The following is a 14,712-nucleotide window of genomic DNA, read 5'->3' as shown; positions in this document are numbered from 1 at the left end:
CACTTACGTACGTACATCCATACATGCGTACGTAGGCACGTACGTACATCCATATATACATACGTAGATGCGTACGTACATCCATACGTACGTACATCCTTACATGCGTACGTAGGCACGTACGTACATACATACGTACGTAGACACGTACGTACATCCATACATACTTTGGTAGGCACGTTCGTACATCCATACATACATACGTATGTACATGCGTACATCCATACGTACTTACTCTACATATTCACGTAGGCACTACGTACATCCATACATAGTACATCCATACATAGTACATCCATTCATAGTACATCCATTCATAGTACATCCATACATAGTACATCCATATATAGTACATCCTTACATACGTAGTTACATACGTATGTACGTTTATCCATACATTACGTACGTGGGTACGTACGTAGATAGTACGTATATCTACACGTACCTACATCCCTACATACGTACGTAGGTACGTACGTACATCCATACATACGTATATAGGTACGTACGTACATATATACGTACGTACGTAGGTACGTACGTACATCCATATATGCGTACGTAGGCACGTACATACATACGTACATAGTCACGTACGTACATCCATACATACGTACATATGTACGTCCGTACATCCATACATACCTACTTAGGCACGTACTTGCCTCCCTACATACTTACGTAGGCACGTACGTACATCCATATATACGTACGGAGGTGCGTACGTACATACATAGATACATACGTAGGTACGTGCGTACATACATACATACGTATGTAGGTACGTACGTTAAACCATACATACATACCTACGAACGTACATCCATACATACATACGTAGGTACGTACGCACATCTATACAGTACGTACGTAGGTTCGTACGGACATCCATAAGCACGTACATCCATACACACGTACGTAGGTACGTACGTACATCCATACATACGTATATAGGTACATACGTACATATTTACATAAGTACGTAGGTACGTAAGTACATACATACATACGTACGTATTTACGTACCTAGGTACGTACGTACATCCATACATACGTACGTAGGTACTCACGTACATCCATACATACGTACGTAGGTACATACGTAAATCCATACAAGCGTACATAGGCACGTAAGTACATACATACGTACGTACGCACGCACGTACATCCATACATACTTACGTAGGCACGTACGTATATCCTGTGGTATGACGTCAGTGTCTGGGGAGGCTGACCGGAAAGGCGAGTCGACCGGAAGGGGAAACAGGGCAGAGGGAGCCTCGATCGGCGTTGTGCCCTTTCGAACGGGGCTGCGGTCAGGACAAGACGTGTTAAGCGACGGTCTAGGTTTGGGAAGGTTTGGGAGAAGCAGCTGCTATACCTTGGGTCGGGGCAAGCTTCAAGGATCGGATACCGCAAGACGGACTCGCAGTCGAGGAAAGGAAAACCGAGGTAAGGCGATTACATCTACTCGTACGCACACACCACAAGCTATTTCGGCACCACGTGCAGAAATTCGCCGCGATGGCAGCCACCAAGATTAGGATCGCCAGTGATGTGATCAGGCCTTTTAATGGCGAAGGAGATGTGATGGCTTGGATACGAAAAATTAGGCTCGTTGCCAAGCTGCAAGGAATAAGCGATGTGGCGAGTCTCATGGCTCTGTACTTGGAAGGGAGCGCCCTGACCCTCTACCTAGAAATGGACGAGGAAGAAAGATTAAGTGCCGAGAACGTCGAACGGAGGCTGAGAGAGGCATATACGGAGAGCGAGTACGCTGCCTTCGTAAAACTAGGAACGATTAGATGGGGGGGGGGGGAGAACAGGTGGATGAATACGCGGCGGCAGTGCGAAGACTGGCCACGCTGGCTGGGTTTACGGGAGAAGGCCTGGACAGAGCGGCGCGGCTGGCTTTTGTAAATGGATTCCCCGACGACGTAGGGATCCGATTACAGCAGTTGCCTGGCGGGAGGAAGATGGCGCTCAGCGAGCTAGTAGCGCAAGCTCGCGTGTTGACACAGCACGTCGGAAGGAAGCCGATAGCGATGGCGGCGACAGAGGCACGTTCCGACAGACGACAGCCTGAGAGCGGCGTGAGGAAGCCTACCGAGCAACGACAGCGGCCGTTCTCGGGCTGGTGTTTCAAATGTCAGGGGCCGCACATGGCGAGGGAATGCGCCGAATCGGGGCCCGTCTGCTATCGATGCAGGAAGACTGGGCACATCGCCCGTGATTGCGACCGTGGGGAAGTTGCTGCCTCTCAAACTTTCCCCGCAACCAAGTAGAGGCGCTTGTGGAGGCGCTGCCCGTGGTCGGAGTCGAGGTAAGGGGAAGAAGTTCAAGGCCCTCGTGGACACGGGTTGCACGACTACCCTCATGACGCCAAGGGTGGCGAAGAAATGGTATGGGACGAGTAGCGTCCGAGCGGTCGACGGTAGAGAGATCCGTTGCAGGGGCAGCTCCAGTCTGGAGATAGCGTTACCGAGCGCGGCGCTGAGGCTACGGGTGATCGTGATCGACTATGTGATAGACGGGGTTGATGTCGTGTTGAGGATGGACGCCATCAACCGTCTTGGTGGCGTTAGGATTGCAGGAGATGAGGTCACGTTCGGAAGCGTGGGGGCATCGTGCGCCGTGAGTCGGGATCACCAGGGAGAGCAGAGCCCCGTCGAGGACAGCGCCGCTTACACTATCGAAGACAAAGATTTTCAGGCGGCGTTTGATGGTCGGAGGTGGACGATAGAGTGGCGATGGAAGGACGAGCCCCCACTACTAAAGAACAGGGTGAGCTGCTACCAGCATACGTTGAAAGGTCACGCCGGCGTCGAGTTCGACGAGGAGTTAGAGAGATGGATCAAGGAAGGAGTCCTTGTCCCGTGGAAAGAGGAGGTGGTGAGTGGAGTGCTGCCTCTGATGGCGGTGGTGCAGCCGACGAAAGGAAAAGTCAGACCGGTGCTGGACTTTAGGGAACTGAACGACCATATATCGTGCCACACGGGAGGCGAGGCAACAGACGTTTGCGGTGAGACGTTACGTGTGTGGAGACAGTCGACCAAGGCAGCGACGATCGTCGACTTGAAGTCGGCATATTTGCAGCTCCGTGTGAGTGACAAGCTGTGGCGATACCAGCTGGTGCGGTACAAGGGCCGGACGTACTGTTTAACCAGGCTGGGTTTCGGGCTGAATTCCGCTCCGAAAATTATGGCGATGGTGCTCAAGTCCGTCCTAGGGAAAGAGGAGAGAATAAGGAAGGCCACCAGTTCCTACACCGACGACATTTTGGTTGACGAGACTGTAGTGTCAGCCACCGAGGTAGTGAGACACCTGGAGAGGTTCGGGCTGATTGCGAAGCCGCCTGAGTCGATGGTGGGGGGAGCTGCGCTGGGGCTGAAGCTACAAAAAGACAGATCGGGCGAGCTGGTGTTCCGGAGAGGAAACGAGATCCCAGAGCTGAGTTCCAGCGTCAGCAGGAGAGAGTTGTTCTCGGTTTGTGGGAAGTTGATCGGACACTATCCGATCGCTCGTTGGTTGCGCATTGCATGTAGTTACATCAAAAGACGAGCAGAGGGGGAGAGTTGGAGTGACAATGTAGGAGAGGCGACGGTGGCGATGATGCGGGAAATCCTGGAGAGAACGAGAGCGGAAGACCCGGTCAGAGGAAACTGGTATGTGCCCAAGACGGAGTGCAGAACGGTTTGGTGTGATGCTAGCAGTATAGCGATAGGGGTTGTGTTGGAGATCGAAGGTGCTGAGGTGGAGGATGCGGCCTGGCTACGGAAAGCGGACGACTTCAACCACATCAATGTCGCCGAACTAGATGCGGTGCTGAAAGGGGTGAACCTGGCCCTGAGATGGGGACTGCGCTCGATCGAGATCCGGACGGATTCGGCCACCGTGGTCGGCTGGGTAGGAACAGTAATTACCAGCGAGAAGAGAGTCCGGACGAAAGGTGCTGCGGAGATGTTGGTGAAACGCCGCCTAGGAGTTTTGGGAGAGCTGATCGCCGAGTTTGGACTGAAGCTGACCGTGGTCATACGTACGTATGAATGTATGTAAATCCATACATACGTAGGGAAGTACTTATATCCATACATACTTACATAGGCCCGTACGTACATCCATCCATACGTATAGAGGTACGTACGTAAATACATACATACGTACGTAGGTACGTACGTACATATATACGTACATTCGTAGGCACGTACGTACATCCATACATACGTACATAGGTACGTACGTACGTACATCCATACATATATACCTAGATACGTACACCCATACATACGTACATCCATACATACGTACGTAGGTAAGTACGTAGGTACATACGTAAATCCATCCATACATACGTAGATACATACGTAGCTACATACGTACGTACGTACGTACATCCATATATACATACGTAGCTACGTACGTGAATCCATACATGCATACGTGGGCACGTACATACATCCATCCATACATACGTAGGTACTTATATACATCCATACATGCGTATGTACATCCATACATGCGTACGTAGGCACGTACATACATACATACGTACGTGGGCACGTACGTACATCCATACATAGTTACGTAGGCACGTACGTACATCTATACATACGTGCGTATGTACGTACGTACATCCGTACATACGTACTTAGGCACGTACGTGCCTCCCTACATATTTACGTAGACACATACGCACATCCATACATACATACGGAGGTGCGTACGTACATACATACGTACGTACATACATACGTACGTACATACATACGTACGTACATACATACGTACGTAAGCACGTACGTACATCCATACATACTTACATAGGCACGTACGTACATCTATACATACGTACGGAGGTACGTACATCCATACATTCGTACGTAGGTACGTACGTAAATCCATACGTACGTACGTAGGTACGTACGAACATCCATACATACGTACGAAGATACGTACGTACATCCATACATACGATCGTAAGTACGTCCGTACATCCATACATACGTACGTACCTACATACTTACATAGGTACGTTCGTACATCCATACATACGTAGGTACCTACGTACATCCATACATTCGTACGTACATCCATACGTACGTACGTATTCCATACATACGTATATATGTACGTACGTACATATATATACATACGTACGTAGGTACGTACGTACATCCATACATACGAACCTAGGTACGTACGTACATCCATACATTACGTACGTACATCCATATGTACGTACATCTTACGTACATCCATATGTACGTACAACTATACATACGTTTATAGGTACGGACGTACATAGGTACGTTCGTACATAGGTACGTACTTACATAGGTACATACGTACATAGGTACGTATGTACATAGTACGAAGGTACGCACGTACATCCATACATGTGTACGTACATCAATACATGCGTACGTAGGCACGTACATACATACATACGTAGGCACGTACGTACATCCGTACGTACGTATGTACGTACGTACATCTATACATACGTACTTAGGCACGTACGTGCTTCCCTACATACTTACGTAGGCACATGCGTACATCCATACATACGTACGGATGTGCGTACGTACATACATAGATACGTACGTAGGTACGTTCGTACATCCATACATACGTACGTAGGTACGTACGTAAATCCATACATACATACCTAGGTACGTACATCCTTACATACGTACGTAGGCACGTACGTACATCCATACAGTATGTTCGTAGGTACGTACGTACATCCAATAGCACGTACATCCATACATACGTACGTACATCCATACATACGTATGTAGGCACGTACGTACATCCGTACATACGTATGTAGGTACATGCGTACATATATACATAAGTACGTAGGTACTCACGTACATCCATACATACTTACGTAGGCACGTACGTATATCCATACATACGTACGTATGTTTGTACATACCTACATAGATATGTACGTAGGCAGGTACGTACATCCATAGATACCTACGTCTCTCTCTCTCGCTTCATCTCTGTCTGTCTCTCTCTCTCTCTTTCTCTCTCTCGCTCCTCTCTCTCTCGCTCCTCCCTCCCTCTCTCTTCTCTCTCTCTGTCGCTGGTCTCTCTCTGTCGCTGGTCTCTCTCTGTCGCTGGTCTCTCTCTCTCGTCTCTTTCTCTCTCCTCTCTCCCACTCTCTCGCTCCTCTATCTCTCTCTTGCTCCTATTTCTCTTCCTCCTCTCTCTCTCTCTCTCTCTTGCTCCTCTCTCTCTTGCTCCGCTCTCTCTTTCGCTCCTCTCTCTCTCACTCGATCCACTCTCTCTCTTGCTCCTCTCTCTCGTTCTTCTCTCTCTCTCTCGTTCTTCTCTCTCTCTCTCGTTCTTCTCTCTCTCCAAATCTCTCTCGTTCTTCTCTCTCACTCTCCCGTTCTTCTCCCTCTCTGTCTCTCTCTCGTATGTATGGATGTACGTACGTGCCTAAGTTAGTATGTGTTGATGTACGTACGTCCACACGTACGTATGTATGGACGTACCTACGTACCTACGTAAGTATTTATGGGTGTACGTACGTAACTACGTTCGTATGTATAGATGTCCGTACGTAACTACGTTCGTATGCATGGATGTACGTACGTACCTACGTACGTATGTATGGATGTACGTACGTACCTACGTACGTATGTATGGATGTACGTACGTGCCTATGTTAGTATGTATGCTCTTCTCTCTTGCTCCTCTCTCTCTCGCTCATCTCTCTCTCACTCATCTCTCTCGCTCCTCTCTCCCTCTCTCGCTGCTCTCTCTCGCTTCATCCTCTCTCTCTGTTGCTCCTCTCCCTGTCTCGCTCCTCTCTCCCTCTCGCTCCTCTCTCTCTCACCCGATCGCCTCTCTCTCTCGCTCCTCTCTCTCCCGCTCTTCTCTCTCTTCCTCCTCTCTCTCTCGCTCCTCTCTCTCTCTCTCCCTCTCTTCCTCCTCTCTCTCACTCGATCCCCTCTCTCTCTCGCTCCTCTCCCTCTCCCGCTCTCCTCTCTCTCTCTCTCTCTATATATATATATATATATCGCATGTATGGATGTACGTACGTGCCTAAGTTAGTATGTATGGATGTACGTACATGCCCATGTACGTATGTATGGATGTACGTACGTACCTACGTACGTATGTATGGATGTACGTACGTGCCAACATTGGTATGTATACTCCTCTCTCGCTCCTCTCCTCTCTTGCACTTCTCTCTCTCTCGGTCGTCTGTCTCTCTGGCTCCTCTCTCTCTGCCGCTCTTCTCTCTCTGTCTCGCTCCTCTCTCTCTCTGCCGCTCTTCTCTCTCTGTCTCGCTCCTCTCTCTTGCTCGCTCCTCTCTCTCTTGCTCCTCCCCTCCCTACCACATGATCACTGCCCAGTTCAGGCGTTGTCGTCCTGTTTGGGCCCGCCGCCTTTGAGGTTGTTCGCATCTGTTCTGTCCTACCACCCGGTCTGTTATGACTTTTCCTTGTGCTAACTTACCGCACTTGTCTGATAGTCGAAAGACCTTGTTTGTTTTCTTTTATTGTTGTTGTAATTCTATAATAATTTTCCTTTTGCTGTATAGCTTAAAGACGTTTGTCCATCATATAATTCTATTTTGTATGTTAAATTCGTTCCGATAGGCGAAAGATCCTTTCTGTTGTTTACTTATTTTTCCTGTATACGTACATCTGTTTGCCTTGCCCAGAGGCTTAATGCTTTTAGCTTAAGTCCCTGGCCACGCCGGTTTTGAGTAGTATCGGAGATAACTGGCCGAAACTACGTAGACATTCCAGACTCCGACTGAAGAGGTAATTGGCTGCGAATGATCCTTCTATCGTGTTTTGTCCTGTTTGCCGTTGTTACGCTATCGTCCTTTTTTGATTTGAAGAAGATTTGGCTGCTATTTCTAGGAAATGAAGCACTTGGTGGAGGTGCATTAATAATTCTGCCAGCTCCAATAACAAGTGCAGGCAATATTCAAGTATTTTGATGGCTTTTCCCCCTTATTAGCTATTATTCAATCAACTGAAACAAGTAGAATAGTGTAATTCAAGCATAATAGCAACCAAATCTTTTTTCAAATCAAACTCTACCATCATTTAGAAAATGTGTTACTGAGTACTAGCGAAAAATTGTTACAAACACAGATACGCACAGCGTAATTTATCATATAAACAAATATAAGCGTATAAATTACCATTTTTCTATAATTTTGTCTGCTTTAAAAGAAAACAAACCAAAAAACCGGATGGAATATGTCAACAAGGGATTAATACCATATACACCGCCACAGCAGTAACTGTATTCAACTGAATAGACGTCAGTGATTGGTTGAAATTATCGAAATAAGACAATTTTTAACATGAAATAACTTCGAATACAAAAATTTTTATCTGTTCTATAACACAAAATATACAAGTATACGAAGTTTGAAAGTGTTTCGGTACCAAAAACACTATGTAAAACATAAATGAAAAATGTTGCCCGTCAAACCAAAAAGATCCAAATTATGTGCAAGCATACATACATAGTTAATAAGCAACTAAAAATATTGGTTTTAATTACTTCAACTATTTGTGACATTGTTATTTTAATAAAATATAACTTTTTCTCCAGTAAAAATTATGACTTTTTGAGTGATTTTATTTCCGTCTCTTGATTTAAATATTACTATGGAGCATTCTAGATGCTAACAGAATTGTAATAGAAGACTTAAGACGAAGATATTGAGACAAATTTTTTATGATGATAGAGTCACAAGGAAATATAACATTGAATAATGATTGTTCATGATCTGGATAAATACATTATCGATTGGCAGGGGGTTGTGTTAGAGAACTAAGCATACTCTAGCCTAGATTTACTACGAATAGAAGTGATTATAATTATATTGAAAGCGTCTTTAAAAATATTGAGTCACATCCTCATAAAGATAACAATTGTTACTAAATAAAAACGACCTTCCTACATAATGGTTTGCAGAATCTATTTATAGCTAGTCTCTAAGCTGTTCACAATTTGGAATTGCATCGATTTTCTGGCAAGTTAATTTCTCGAAATTTAGTTACCTTACGATGAAACAACTTATTTTGAGAAGGCAGTCTAGAACGAGAGTGTATATATATATATACATTAGCACTGTATACTAACGGGTAATTATTAACTGAGACTACATTTCAGATCATTCAACAATAACGTACAATTTGTTAATGTCATACTACAAAGGAAGCGATACACGAGACAGGGGAATCTAGTTGTTGTATATTATTACTTCAAACAGATGCTTACTGCAGTTAAAGGATGCAATTAATCTTTTGGTTAAGGTGACGGTATATTAAAGAGATGGGCAAGGGAATAAGCGGATGATATGATTTCCGGGTGTGCTAGCACAACAGGTGTTAACTTGCTATTGTTATAAATGAAAGTAGGAAAAGTCTCTTAAGGGGATACCCATACAACTACAAAGCAGTTGTTCTTTTTTTTTTTACGTGAGGCAAAGCTTAATTTGATTTCTTCATATATTCTCCCTCATAAGAAATTCTTTCACAGTAGCCTTATATATAAACATATTAAAATATTTAACATTAGGAAAAAAGTGTTTTTATTGCTAAGGCAGAGAAGTTTACACAACGAGAGAAGCGGCGACAGTAATAATGTTTCAAGGAAAAAAACACCGCAAATTGTAAATTTTGAAATAAGATAACCATTTTAGGCATTGCTTGGGCTTATGATCACAAAATGAAGGTAGTTAATTATCGTAAACAATCAGTATTAATTTTTAAAAAAAAGTCTGACGTTTTGAATTTTTTGTTTTTGCTTTGCAGAATCATAATCTCTATTTTTAAACAGAATCACCCCACAAAATTTCGGGGGATGATGAATTAAAAAAAAACAAATATTGGAGGAGGAAGGAATTGAAATGTTTTGGTAAATTCGTTGTTGGAAATCTAAGGAATTTGAAGAATTTATTATTTAATTTTTAAAAAAGCACTGGATTATCTTTTTGACATGTCTGCCTGGACATTGCTGGATCGTGTCAACCTTTTATTTTGTGATCCACAAATTAAAAGAATGTCCTATTTTTTAAATTTATTTTAGCAACATGATCCATCCTTCTACATTTGGGGTTCAAATTCCAACAGTTTACTTTATCCACCAGGGGTTGATAAAATATGTAATGAACCCTATTCTTCATCAGCAAAAATGTGTAGCCTTTTGCCAATGTGTTTCTGTTTTTATCTGTGAATCCTGAATTAGGAGATAACCAGGAATTTTGTGTTTCAATTCTTTACACATAAATATATCGAACACCTTTCTTCTCTATGACAGATCCTTCATTTTTATAGAATATAATTTTGTTAAGCTTCTTTATTCTCAGGGCAATATGAAAATTAAAATATTCACTTTCTCAATAGTAGGTATTTTCTGGGCCAAAAAGTGGTTTTATTTATTTATTTTTATTTCCAAACTGAAGGTACTAAAGAACAGAAGTTAAATAGTGGATAGTAAAATGCCAGCATCCAATGTGATATCGTTATTGGAGTTAGATCCACCAAATATTTTAATTACATTCTTGACTAGCATGTGTAAATCTTAGCTAATAACTACCCAAATGTATTGAAAGTGAACAGACGAGAGAATAACTAACAGCAAGTACCATACAAGAAACAATTATTTTTCTACAAAATGATGGCCCTCCTCATACATTGCATTCAACTTTAAGCACATTGTGAATGATTACATTTTACCAAAGAAAACTGTCTTGTGCAAGTCATCAGTCTCATGTATTATTGGGTGTGTAACATGGCAAGTATGAAAGCAACAGCATTTGAGTGTCTGTTGTGTTGTACACATAGTTATTCAACAGATCAACACAACAGGTTTTGTATTAGAGACTGTAGACCTCAGGTCTCACTGATGTACAGAATACAGTCATTAGAAAGCTTTGTCAATAGTAAATTATTTAGAATGCAATATTGCAGATAATGCAGTATTTTGAAATACAAGTTAAAACTCCTATTTAATGTTTAATATCTTAATGGTTTTCTTTATCTAAGAATAGTTAGCAAGCAATAATGTTTAGCTGAGTAATAGATTCTGCAGATAACAGTATATAGGTTACAATAATACTTTCATCTTTTGCCAACAGCTGCAAAGATTTTATCAGAGTAAATTGTATATGAATTATTAGGAACAACTCCATTGTGCTACAACATATGATTCGCTGAATTGCACCTAACGATTATTATCTGAAATAGATATAGATTTATCAGTCAAGAAGAAATATTAGTTTATTGATTTAGATCTCAGGATAATGACAAAAGTAAATTTCATACAGATTTTCTTTATTAACGTTATCAATTTAATTCAAGTTGCTGTGTTAATCATATAAAAGAATATAGTTATCTTTAATATCCCAACCTGTCTTAATCTCTCCCTTTGAAACTGAATAAAGCACATTCCTAAGTTTATAACAAAAGATGGCACGGCAAATGTTACATATTAAATTCATCACATTGAAAGAGGTTTAGATTAAGATCTAATTTTTCCAACCACTGGAAAATTAAATATCAAGACTGTTGAGTCTTAGGGTAGTTGATATATGGATAATGCCTTAGCTACCAAACAAAGTAGATTGAAAAAAATATTTTATCAAGACAATAGAAAAAAGCTCTCAATGAATTTTAGTTAACACACGGCTTTCCATTCCTGATTGCTGAAATTTTACTTTTATTATGAGTTACTGAGAAATACAGATGCCATACTATAATTACTTCTCCCTGTATACAGATCAGAAGGGAAGGCATGTAGCTTCGTAGTTTGGGTATTCAGCTCATGATTGTAAAGTTGTTTCATTCATGGTGGTGCGCTGTGTTCTTGAGCAAGACACTTTATTTCATGTTGCTCCAGTCCACTTAGCTGGCAAAAATGAGTAGAACCTGCATTTCAAAGAGCCAGCCTTGTCACATTGTGTCATACTGAATCTCCTTGTAAACTATGTTAAAGGTATGCATTTTTGTGGAGTGCTCATCCACTTGCATGTTAATTTCACAAGCAGGTTGTTCTGTTGATCGGATCAACTGGAACTGTCATAACCAATGGAGTGCCAGATTTGAAGGGTTTTGTTAAAGAAATAATTAGAAAATTATGTAATAGAGAGAAAAAAAAATTAAACACCAAGTGAATGTTGTTTCATTCTACATCTGTTGCTAATATCCTTAGAAAAGGCATAAATGTCACAAACACCCTTTCACTGATCAGGAAACTTGTCAACATAACTGATTATGAATTAAATATTTGTGCTTCATGTTTCCTCATTCTGAGACTGTTAATAAATATCAGGAAAATATAAATTCCAAGTGAATCAATAAATAAATGTACAATTTTATACATATGTATTTAGTCTTGCTGTCAAATTAGGCTCCATGTAGGACTTCTCCATAGCTTAAGATAGGGATTGAACAAACTTATTTCATTGTTATTTAATAATTTTCTCATCTCTCTTTACCAAATGGCCATGCAGCAGGAGCCAAGCCAACTTATTAAAATATAATCAAAAACTGATGACACAACATATTTTCATAACGGTACACAATTGACAACCAGACAGGTTATAGAGGACCAATACAAAATGTGTCATGAACAAATAAATATATAAAGTTATATAAATATGCATTTGGTCTTGCTAGTAGATAAAAAAAGATCTTGTGATGAGCAAGAAAAAAGGAGGGGTGGGTGGAACCAAAGGCACTTTTTTTTAGAAGGGCTGCAGGTATAGCAGATTCTCTGCTGGTTTCAACAATGAGCATTCAACTAATTCCTACTCCTGAAATTGACATGCAAATAAATGAATATTTCACAGACATTTTACTTTTAATGTACTGTTCAGATCAAATCAGTATCACACAATGTGACAAGGCTGGAGCTCTCAATTATGAGTTCACTCTAGAGAGGCAGAATTGGTCCCAGTAGTAGACTAGTATTTTATTGATACTGAAAAGATGAAAGGTTAAAGTTGGCCATAGCAGGATTTGAACTCAGCACACAGAAATTTGGAACAAATATTGTAATACTCTTCCAGTTTGCTGACCTGTTGATAATACAGAACCAATTATACTTAGTATGTAACTAATTGAACCACATATAGGTTGTAGATTTGCACTAAAGGAACTCATAGACATTCATGGAAACCTTGTTGCTGGAGTTAAGAATAGTTTTATTAATTCTAAAATGATTACTGTTTGGGAATCAGCTAATACAATAAAAAAAACAAAAACGAACCAACAGTCCAAAATCCATGCATGATGTTACACAAAAGCACAGTGGTAAAAGTGTCATAGTTCATCTAACCATAATCCTGGCTATGATCCAAGTTATAACCTCATACAATTAACCTATAATTTATTGTTTTTTATTTAATATACTAATGAGTAAGGTGGCAAGCTGGAAGAATCATTATCATGCCAGTCAAAAGGCTTACCAGCATTTTTTCTGGTTCTTTACATTTTGAGTTCAAAATCCACCAAGGTTGACTTTGTCTTTCATTCTTATGCGGCGAATTAGCACTGGGGTTGATGTAATCAACTTCCCTCTTCCCTCAAAATTATTGGTCTTATGTCAAAATTAGAGAGTTTATTACAGTTGCCCATCACAAAAAGGTAAGAGGAAACAGACAAAGCAGTAATAATAAAGAAAGACAGTAATGATAGCTAAAGGTACATGCAGAGTACACAGGAAAAACACAGCAAGACACCAAAGTTAACAGGAAACAGCAGCTATCCCTAGTCAAGCATACTAAGCAGTCCTATTACATAAATAAAGACGCTCAAAAGATGTAATCGATTAGTATTGCTAGCTATAGTTGTATTGTCCTAAGATTTTCAAATTGGTTACAGATTCATATTGAGTTAATTAAGTAGCTATATAGAAGTTTTTGCTGTCTTGATGTAATTCATTTGTCAAAATTAATTAACTGGGTTTTTATTAATAGGAATTAATTAATTTCAACATTTAGTGAGTATAAAAATAGAAAAAAACTTGAAGAAAGAGAAACGTTATTAAAGGGGTTATGTACCCTCCTAGTATTGGATGACTGAATAAGATATAGACAGCTGGTTTTCTTATTTGTAGATAAAATTTAATGTTGTACACCTATCAACATGCACAGCATATAATATTAAAAAAAAAAAAGTCAGGATAGTGAGAGATGATAAGTGGGCAATTTAATCTGAAGTTGAGTCCTACTAAATTCATTGCTAAGCTGTCACTCTGAGATGTAAACTGACACAGAATAATCAAATAATGATGTCCATCTCTATGGTTACACAGAAGAAGGAAAACAGCAATAATGTAATCAATGAAACAATATTCTCGAAATAATGTAACATCAAATATCCTTTTCAAATGGCTAGACAGCTTTTGTAAAAGCTGTCTGCCAGTGAAAAAGATATTTGATACAACAATGGCTCATTTAGCTAATTCTTTTCACGAGTTATTGAGATGTCATTTTGCTGACAGAAAAATATACAGATTGTATTTGGGATTGATACCTCATGTCTCTCGTCAAATAAGTTTCAAATGCTCAATCCACCAAATTATAAATAGTGAATAAAGAGCTTTAAGAGTATGGGAGCAGCAAGTAACTGAAGTGGAGTGGGGGAGGAAAAATAATACAATCGAAGTCTTTTTTTTAGGTAGTAGTGTTGAGCTCAGATCCTTCCATGAATGAAA

The 14,712-nt window shown here is 40.9% G+C and overlaps 1 long non-coding RNA gene across 1 annotated transcript in view; it reads left to right on the top strand.

Annotated features, from left to right (window-relative positions):
- Window positions 1-1,317: 1,317 nt before the first annotated feature.
- The window catches only part of LOC149137032 (uncharacterized), a 75,777-nt gene continuing 62,382 nt past the window's right edge, over window positions 1,318-14,712 (top strand). Inside the window, exon 1 of the long non-coding RNA XR_016238629.1 lies at window positions 1,318-1,452. This is a non-coding gene — a long non-coding RNA (uncharacterized LOC149137032). The remainder of the gene's footprint in view (window positions 1,453-14,712) is intronic.

Source organism: Octopus bimaculoides, chromosome 2, assembly GCF_046866305.1.
Source record: "Octopus bimaculoides isolate indiv1 chromosome 2, ASM4686630v1, whole genome shotgun sequence".
NCBI lineage: Eukaryota > Metazoa > Mollusca > Cephalopoda > Octopoda > Octopodidae > Octopus > Octopus bimaculoides.
The sequence above is the reverse complement of the archived record's forward strand: the minus strand, read 5'-3'. Positions and strand labels throughout refer to the sequence as shown.